The 10494-nt window shown below is 42.5% G+C and overlaps 1 pseudogene; it reads left to right on the forward strand.

Annotated features, from left to right (window-relative positions):
* Nucleotides 1-3985: 3985 nt before the first annotated feature.
* On the forward strand, nucleotides 3986-4108 carry LOC111740394 (annotated as a pseudogene).
* The last annotated feature ends 6386 nt before the right edge of the window (nucleotides 4109-10494 follow it).

A 10494-nucleotide genomic window follows, 5' to 3' on the forward strand; every position in this document is an offset into this window, starting at 1 on the left:
TATATCTTCAAAGACCCTGTTCCCAAAGACAGTCACATCCTGAGGGGCCAAGTGGCCATGAATTTGGAGGAGGTGGACACTATTCAACCCTGTATAAGAAGGAAATTTTCTGCCTGGCCATTAACTCTTATCACTCTGCTTATTTCCTTCAGTAGGATTTTCCCAGTCTGAGATTCTTACCCACTTCATTCAGTAAAATTGTGTGGAGGGCCAAGGATAGAGTAGAGATGGTACAAAGTTCCTGTCCTCATGAAGTATGCCTTCTAGTCCACGAAGACAAACGGAATTATATGAGTTAGTCAGCATTCTCCAGAACGCGCAGGATGTGTATGTGTGGATAGGTTGATAGAGATGCGTGTGTATTTATCTGTCTACAGGGAGAGAGAGATGTATTTTAAGGAATTGGCTCATGGGACAGTCGAGGCTGTTTCCCAAAGATGGGAAGGCAGAAATGAAGTCGACGCAACTCGTCGACTCAGTTGAACTTGATTCGCCTCCTGTTCTGTGCGGTGCGGTCTCTTCACCTGCGTCCCCAGGCAATTCAGAGACTCGCTTCTCATTCATTTCTGGCAAGGTGACAACTTATGTTTTAAGTTCTCACTTCTCCCTCAGTCTGTTTTCTGTGGCGTTTTCTCCTCTTCCGTCTCTCCTGTCACTGCCAGCCACGCTGGGAATGGGAGCTGTGGGGAATTGATTAAATCAGAAAGGAAGTCGTATCTATGGAGTCGTGTCTTGCTTTATAAATAGTTTTTATGATATATGAGGAGGGAACTGTTTCCAGAGTCAAGTTCTGTTAGTTTTGAGGTTTTTAGCTATAATCCATGGGATTTCTTGGCTCTCTCTGCTCTGCCTGCCTCCCTCACAGAAACGCAGTAATGTGTTGGATCTGCCCTGAGTCAGCTCGGGGACAGCTGTCAACCTTTTTACCCCCAGCATTCGGAGATAATACACAGCATCTCGCTGGACTGCCATCACTCCATGTGATTTAAAGACCACGTGACGTGGAATACTTCTCCCCTGTACCGACCGGGTCATTGATTTACAGTTCAGTAAAAGTCTCAGCCAAAACCAGAGGAACGTGTAGATGCCTGTAGAGAGCCATATGCCGGTCATTTGCCTTCTGGAAAAAAAAAAAAAAATTCTGGAAAAGAGAAAGGTGCCACACCAATTGAATTAGGCTCAGATTATTCAGAAAGGAAATAACAGCTGGGAAACATTTCAAAAAGAGGTCCCTTCAAAACAGGCTTCCAGGGACAGCCGCCAAGTCTATTTTTCTTTTCTAGTTCATTCTACGGTGACGTTGGCAACCGAGATCCAGTGCCACCCCCCAGATTGACACACACTTTATGTGTAAATATTCACACGAGGTGAGATGGAAGCTTCTGGATGGATATGATTTGGTTTGGGTGTTCCAAAAAAAAAAAAAAATGGCTTTTCCAGCTATACGGCACCTTTCTACCAAGGTTAAAATCCGGGGCCACAGAGGGGGCACTTCCTCTTAGTCTTCGCTGAGTCGTCAACACCCACTTCATCGCCCTGGGCCTTTCTCTGCTCGGTTCCCTGATTACTGGACTTGAAGTTCCACTCGGTGGCCCATCCATGGTCAGATGGGATGGAGGGCTGGTGCCCGTTTCGCAGGGAAGTACATAGGCAGCTCACAGGCATCCCTTCCTCGAGGAAATCAGTTTTTTTGTTTGTTTTTTGTTTTTTTGTTGTTTTTGGTTTTTGTTGTTTGTTGTTGTTATTGTTGTTTTTGCCTTTTTCTCGATTCCAAACATCCCCAGTGAAACCAGAGAATCTGGTTATTGTTCTCAGGAGACAGTTGCCTCCTCTCCATCACTCGAGGGTCAGGGGTGGGGAGAGGAATCCCATCCACACAGAGGGGCCTCGGAGATGGGAAGGGCCACCTTCTGAGGGAATGGGGAATCTGCAGCTGACAACCCAACATACCAAGCGCCCCCCACCAACTGTGAGTCCGCCTCAAGTCTGGAATTCTCACCACTAACCCTCCTTCTTAGGGACCATTAACTTGGGCTACACCTCCTGGTTATGAGAATGGTTATTTATCAACCAGCAGGCACATGGAGAAGCTAGTCACCTGACTTTAAGACCAAACAGAAAGCAATTTTGTGGAAATTAGATATAGTGAGGAGGAATAAACAGCTAACCTCAGAGCTACACCCAGGCATGGCTTGTTCCCAGGGAAGGAGGGTAGGTTATAAGAGATGCTAAGACAACTTATAGCTTTGTTGTCTCAAATGTACCTTTTCTTCCAGTTTAATGAATATTCTCTCCGCTAACCATTTTATATTTGGGAGTTTCTGAGTCACTTCCATTACTAGTTGAGTCACCCTCATGCCATACTAGCGGAATGTGAAGGAATGGATTCAGTCTCACTTGAAACCATTTGGCTGAAGGCTATGTCCAGGCAGGAGCTGTGCCAGGGGCTTCTTTATCTCCCACTGTGTGCTGGCTTCAAAGATAAAATCTTTATTTTCTCCTGAACGGAATCTGGAGGCTTTATCAGTAGGTAGTTTTACCATTCTCCTACCCTTAGTCATAAACTTCTTGAAGACAAGAATTTTAACTTAATCATCTCCATAACTTCTGGGGGCCTTAGGATAATACTTGGTGCACAATAAGCATTCAGAAAAGTTCTGCAGGAAGCAACCAATTGCTAAGGATACAGCCACTAGTGGCTTCCAAGTACTTCATTCAATTATTTAACAAGTATGTGTTGACTACCCCTACGTGACATACACTGTGGTGAACCCTGAAAATACAGTAGATATCAAGACCAACCCTGGTCCCCATGTGTATGGATTACAGTCAAATGAATGAAGTCACAGGCCTGTGTCAATACATACCAAGGTCCTATAACTTTTAAATTTTTCCTCTGTACAGAATTTCCCCCAAGAATCTTTATTTTACAATTTAAAACTGGATTCTTCATCCTGGATAACACCACCGGTTATGACTCTACACACTGGTCACACTATGTCAATAAGACAAGGCCTCTTCCCTACTTCTCCTACTGCCTCTTCTGCACCAAGTATGGATCTACAGGTGGGTTGAGCAAGCTGCCAGGCCTACCCAGTTAATTTTATTTATGTACGGAGATCATCTTGTTTTATCTTTGAAATCAGCAAGGATCCAATCACAAACGAACACAAGCGCTCAAAAAGCTGTGGATCTAAAAATTGAGACGTGTTCCTTCATCTTTGTGAGGCATAGCACCCTATCGCCATTAGCACTGTCCCTCAGAACTCTGCACTCTGTTTTCAGACAAAGAGAGACATCTCTGCTGTAATCATGCTGGTGTTTCACAACTGATGTTGCCTTGGTGATGCATGTGAGGAAATCCAGACACAGGCGATGTTTTCCTTCCAATGCCAGGGGCAGTGAAAAATGAAAGATGTGCATGGCAAACCAGATGAGGTTATTCGGTTTCAAACCGGGAGGGAGAAAAGCATGCTTGTGTGGATTTGCCTGCACAGATTCACAATTCTTGGACCTCAGGCCCATAATTGAGATGATGCTATTGGCATAAGGGATGTCCAAATATCTCCATAATTATTCTTGATTGAGATGACTCACTTTGGGGGAAGGTGCGTGGAGGGGTGGGAAGGATAAAAGCAGAATTATTTATTGGACCAGATTTATCCAATTCTGATTTGCAAGTTTGCGAAGGTCAGTCCATGACACCATTAAAACATTATATGTGAATTTTAGTATTTAAAAAATCTTTTTAAAATACTTAAAATATTATGATGTCTGTTATATATCTTCAAAATCATCCCATGGGGTAGCAAGAATGGGTGGGGATATAGATAAAACCAGATTGTCCATATGTTGATAATCGTGAAAGCTGGGTAGTAAGTACATTATAATCCTTCTACTTTTGTGTATGTTTGAAAATGAAAATGTCTGTAACAAAAGGCCTTTCAAAATTGTATGAAGATTTAGTAGCTTTAAAAAATCACTTGTCTACGGCCATGCTACCCTGAACAAGCCCAATCCAGTCTGATCTCGGAAACTTAGCAGGGTTCGGCCTGGTAAGTACTTGGATGGGAGACCACCTAGGAAGTCCATCCAGGTGCTGTAGGCATAAAAAATAAAATAAATAAAAAATAAAATGAAAATAAAGGATTATAAGCTGAAAAGGTCCTTGCAATCTGTGAGGTCAACCAAGGGTTGCCTCACCTAACCAAAAAAATAAAAAATCACCTGCTGGTTATGGACGAAAGCACTGTCTAGCCTAAGGTAGAGGTCACAGGCCAGTGTCCGCCTAGGCTGCAGGCGTCTGTTCCCTACGGGGAAGTTCTGAGCCCTCTTCCTTTCCAGAGCTGTCCCCATTTGACAGAACTGGCTCTGTCCCAGAGAAATCCAAGCCATACACTTTGGATGAGATGAAATCCCATCCCTGTTTTTTATTGTTTTTCTTCCTTACGTAATAGGCCCAACATTAGTGGCAGAAGCTGAGTTGTACACCCTTCACTGCCATATCCGAGCAGGGTTTTTCCTCTAAACATTCCCCATGGGCTAATCTATTTGGGATTTGTCACAGTCATTTCCTGACCATCCCGTGGCCACAGGCGAAAGCACTAGGATTGGGTTCCGTCCCTAGTGAAGAGAAATTTTCAAGCCTCAACAAGCTAAAAATCTTTGCACAGAATTTGCTTTGGCCCTCTTTCCACACTACCAAGCTCCGTAGATACAATTGTACCAGCTTCTCTCCACTCCCTTGGGCACTGGACAAAAGGGACCTGAGTGGAGTGGGACTCTGGATCTCATGGGAAAAAAATTCCAAAGATTTTCCATTATTTTCTGTCCCATTGGTCAACTCAGTAAGTTCTAATCCTAAACAAATTAGAAACTTCAGTTTTCTGTAAACAAACATTTACAGTGATAAAATGTTATCTCTGTTGTTGGTTACCCAGAAATTCTTCTTTCCGGTAACAAAATCTACTTTCCTTTGGCGAGCCCATTTGATATAGTTGGGGTATGGCTGACCCCACTTCCACCACAGAGGGGGACATATATGTGACCCAGGCCTGTCTACATGGTATCTCTGATGCCAAGCAGTACCTAGAACACAGTAGGTGAGTAGTAAATGAATAGATAGATGAGACTTTCAGTTATTAGTGAAGAAAAATCTTGGCTATGGTGATTGCTCCATTAGTAAGTGTGCATCTTGGCACCCTTTCACACTTTTAAATACTGTTGGGGACCCCAAAGAGCTACCAATGCAAGTCATCTTTTCTGCTGCATGGAGAAAGCCTGCCTGAGAATGAAGTCAAGATGAAGAAAAACAGAGCCAAGAGATAGAAAAACAGAACCAAAGTGACATGATCTGAACATCTGGGATATGCCCAAAGTGAAATCTATCCCAGAATTTTTCAGTTATGTGAGTCACTAATTTTCTTTGTTGCCTAAAATAGTTGAAGTTGGATTCTGTTGGAATTGTGGTTTCTGCAGAATAACTTGGGCTGTAGAGTCATGATTTCTCACTGCACTCATCCTCACAGGTCCGAGTGGCCATTAACAATGGGTCCACGTGGCTGTGGAATGTACAGTGCAGCATTCTCTAGCACTTCTGAGCTAACTGCCATCAGAAGTTTGAGAAATTTGTGAGACATCATATGTGTGAGACATAATGGTCCAGAAAAAAAAGCTTTGAGTGGTGGTTAGACTATACCCCCAGAGATATTTTAAGAATGTACAGGCTCAGGGACAGAGCAGTGATACTAAGCTATGTGAAAATTTACAAGGTCTAAGGTCTACTCTTAGCTATAAAAATTGAGTTGTGGCTTTTAGATTGTTCTATGTCACAAAAGACTTTGTAGTAATTATATTGATCATTTTTAAGATTTGAAAAAGCTGCATACCAACTAAATTGGTAAATTAACCTAGACTCATATGGAATCCCTAAAATAAAAAGAGAAAAAAGGAAGTTTTCAAGGACTAGGCATTAAAGGTTGTTTTGGGATGTAAGGCACAAAGGTAGATGCTTTGGAGCAGGACTGCCTCAGTCCCCCAGAACGCAGTTGACAGTGACTGGAATCCATCTGAAATTCATAATTATGTCTATGACTCAGTAAAGACAGCTTTGCTTTCATGTTCCAACAGAAAGAACCACAGCAATGCGCTCTCTTCTCGGAGAATCCCAGAATGACTCTTGAAGCCTCAGAAGTCTCCAAAGTGAGCAGCATGGACTAATATAAGCAATTTTGAACTTCTTCACTACCCAAAAGACCCATGTGACTTCTTACAGTTGGTAAATCTAATTAGAAGTGAGAAAAACAGAGAAGTAAGTCTATCAGCAGAACTGGCCCAAAACCTCAGGCCAGAGATTCTGGGTGGACCTGGGAAGCCAGAAATGATGTAGGTATGACTGGCAACCCTTAAAATTAGACCTCTGAGGCAGAGACTGCTAATTGTCCTTAACCTTCTCCCTTAGTAATAAAACTGGTTTTTAGCTGGGCTCATGTGCATCCCCACCCCCCCCAAAAAAACACTACATTTCCCAGACTCCCTTGCAAAAAGAACTGTCATGTGACTAGGTATCAGTCAATGAAGATAAGCAAAACTTCATGTTTAACTTCCAAAACATGTCCTTAAACACAGGGACGTGCTCTTTTCCTCCTTTCTGCTGGTTGGAATTTAGACGTAATGTTGAGAACTTAAGCGACCATTTTATACTGTGAATTGGACCATTGAGGAGGGTAGAGCAGAAAGAAAATGGAGCCACAGTATGATCATACAGCTATTCCACTAAGCCTTGCCTGCCTGTTGTGAGAGAAAAATGAACTTCCATCTCTTCTAACCACTGAAATTACTGATATCTTTTAGTTTTCTGTAATAGGTGGTCAAACTTAATCTGATCTGATAAAACTCTCAATAGATAAATTCTTTGCAAGTGGAAATTAGCATGCCACTTAGCTGTGTGAACTTGGGCATAGTAATTCAACTTGTCTCAGTTTCCCCATCTGGGAAATGGGTATAACAATGTTTTCTTTATTCATCAGGGTCTCCCTGTACCATAAATGCCATGAAGAACTCAATATGTGGATCGTAGGAGTTGAACATATCAGTCTGTTCCCCTTCCTCCCTGTCTCTTCTCTTCTCAAGCAGTTTCTGCATTTCCTAGATGACTCGGCAGATGGAGCAGTTGAACTGCACCGTGAGCCTCAGCGCAGCTGGCCTGAGTCCCTTCTCCACAAAGCAGCTGCCTCGTGCTGCTTTCACTGGAGACAAACCTACATTCCTTCTCGGATGTTCGTCAGATGAGGGTAACGGTCCTGGCAGCAGGCAGCAACAGCAGTGTCACAATGTAGTCTGACACCAAGCCACCCAGAGGCTCCCATACAAAGTCGGTTTTCCATGCCTGTGACAGTCAAACTAATCATATATTGCTTTTCTGCAGGCTCTTAGGCAAGCTTCAGAGGCCTTTTTTTAGGGGCCAACTTCTTACTAATTAATATTCTATCTGGAAGGAAGACTCTGTTAATTACCTGGTAATATTGTTTAGCTTTTGGAACCAAGGAGAATATGTTGGCTCCCCATTTTCTTGTCTGCTTGGATGAAGGGAAGTTGATGTGCTAAGTTGGATACGAACTAGCATAGGATACTCAGAGGGAGCTTTTTATATGGGGCCGCCTTTCCCACCCCCGTCCTCAGAAGTTTATGAGCTTGAATCCAGCACCTAACCTCCTAGGATCCAACAAACATCACCTGGTCTGCCCAACTTCAAGCTGGGTAAGCACTGGCCCTACATAAGGAGTTGGGGATCGAGTTTGGGACACCTGGGTTAGAGCAGCGTGCCAGGGCAGAGCCCCTAACAATAATATCTCAGAGCACAATTTCCATATTATCCCAGCACAGCAGAATTGCTGGGGGCTGTAAGTTCAATGGAAACAGCACTTTTCCACCCTATTAGACTCAATGTCCCCTTTTATAACCAATATTGTGCAAATCTCCCCTGTAGATCCTAAAATGAAATACATGGATACATCTTATCTCCACAGGTAATAGTTTAATCACTCTAATGTCCCAACGGTAATGGAAAGAACAAATGAAAGTGAAGTCATTATAATAAATTAATATGTATTTCAATATGTAAATGCTGAGACACAATTACAGGCGGAAGACAGAAGGAAGTAGTCCGATGCTCACGCTTGCTCACCCAAATGTGACAGCCACCAATACAGAGTGTCAGTGACTCAGATACCATGAAGCTGCATTGCACTGGTGAATAACTCTCAGTAAAGTTCCAACCAAATGTAAATATAATTTTTCCTTAATTTAAATAGAATTATTGTAGATCGAAGCCATAAAAGATAAACTGTGTTTATATGGAAGACAGAGTTAGGCTCTAGGCTCTTTGTTACTTGGTGAAGAGTTAGGCTCCTTCACCTCCTAGACACACACACACACACACACACACACACACACACACACACATCATTCATAATTTCCAAAACAACCCCTAGGAGGCAATATTTCCACTGTTGAGAACCACCCATGTGGAAGGCCAGGGGGTTCCCCAAAGCACAGGGAGAGCCTTTAGCTGCCTTCCAGAACTCTTAGGAAGCATCGGGTTCTCCAGGCAATTACCTAACACCTCTCTCAACTGCAGAAGCCAGGACTTTTGCACACCTGATGCCAGATTCGATTACAATGCAGGGTGGAGACCTATCACAGGTGGCTCTGTGCTGGTTTTTGTATGATGATGCAGCTATTATCTCAGACCTCACGTGGAACAACACCGCAGCCCACCATAGTCAGCCTGGGAAGTGCAGGTGAAAAGGGGGCTCATTTCCTGAGCTGCCTTCCGCCCCACTCCACCTTGCCAGGCTACAGGGGAAAGGCCTGGAAGCCAGGGCCACAGCAGATCCCTACAGAACAGGGCTGGCAGAGCCCTGCACCGGCTTCTGTGATTGGCTGGCAGTCTGGGGCATCAAGAGACTCCTGTTCTGAGCTCCAGTTAACTGAGTGTTCTGGTTACTTGACAGTTAATTCGCAATTCTGTTCATTTCAATCCTTGTAAAACTTTTTAAAAATTCATGAACTCACCTTTTCACCAAAACAACAATGGTTTAGTTAGTCAAAATTCCTTTTTATTTCCTCTCTGTCCCAATTTCTCATAATGGGGTTATGTTATTTCTGTGTGAGTAGAAATGTATCAGGTAAACACACAGGTCCGGTTTCCTGGCTTAATGAATAGTAGATGCTAGAGCATGGAACTTTTGTTTCAGTAAGAATACTGCGCTTAGGGGGTCCTCTTTCTGAATAGGTCTCGCCACGGGTGGTACCTATAGAGGCATCAAAGATTGTGTTTACTGTGGTTTCTGATCTCAGGAAATCTGGAAGACTGATATTTTTTGCTTTAGTTGTTATGAATTTTTCTACTACAATAATTTTTTTTACAATAAATGTAGTGTGTGCTGTGTCATTTGGAGGTCTTCTGAGAAGCAGATACAAAGATGGATTTCAATGTACTTGTCTATTAGAGGAAAGGCCTGAGAGAAGAAATAGGCAAAGAGCCAGGACTGGCTGAGCGCAGTCAGGCCGTAAGGCAAGTGCCATCCCAAGAACTTGTTGGCGTAATTCTGTAGCTAATTAAATATTAACTGTATCTCTGAACACATGAGTATGTGAAAAAAGAAAACAAAATTGAACACTTTGAAGACACGGTAAAAACAAATACATAGTCACTAAGACATATTTTGATCAAATCAGATATAGGTAATATTACTATAAAGTGTAGGGGAAATTTATTACTATTTAGTAGAATTCCTCACTTTTATAGTGTGGCAGTGTCTCTGCAGTTTAAAGAAACTAGAACTGGAAATCATTGCCAACGCATTAAGGATGTGATCTGTGCAAAAGGAATGATAAAGGCTCTAATCGATAGATCCTATAGAAAGAAAAGACGATAGGCTTCTATCACAAGATTGGTGTGAGTATACATGTCTATGCTTAAGCTAAATGAAACTATTTACATTTTTTAAAGCCTATAATTTGATGGACTTTTCCAATTAGCCAACCAATGACTCCTGACTGTGGGAGATTTCTACATTTATTAAACACAGTACAACTGCATTTACCACTAATTTTTACATGTGAGATAATAACGAAAAAAAGCAAGGTGTTCCTGGGATGGAAAGAGTATGTGAAGGTCAATTTAGGGTCATGGTTAGGTCCTTTTAATCCATAAATCGTTGTTAAGAATGGTTTTAAAACCTTGCCAAAACCACAGCTGGCCTCCTTCGATTTCACGTCTATATGTCGCAAAGCTGCATAAATTTCTAGATCCCCCAAAGGACAGAAATCGGCCTAAGAATTTTTCTACTGGGGAATATTCGGCTATCACTTACATTACTCTCTGCTGAAAGGAAGCATGAGTTTTAAAATTTAACTCGTCAAAGGCCTACCTTCAACCCCAAGCTATTTCATTTGGTTAATTCATTCACGTGGAACTGCCAGTAAACC

The sequence above is a fragment of the Pteropus vampyrus genome, unplaced genomic scaffold (genome assembly GCF_000151845.1).
Source record: "Pteropus vampyrus isolate Shadow unplaced genomic scaffold, Pvam_2.0 Scaffold62, whole genome shotgun sequence".
Classification (NCBI taxonomy): Eukaryota; Metazoa; Chordata; class Mammalia; order Chiroptera; family Pteropodidae; genus Pteropus; species Pteropus vampyrus.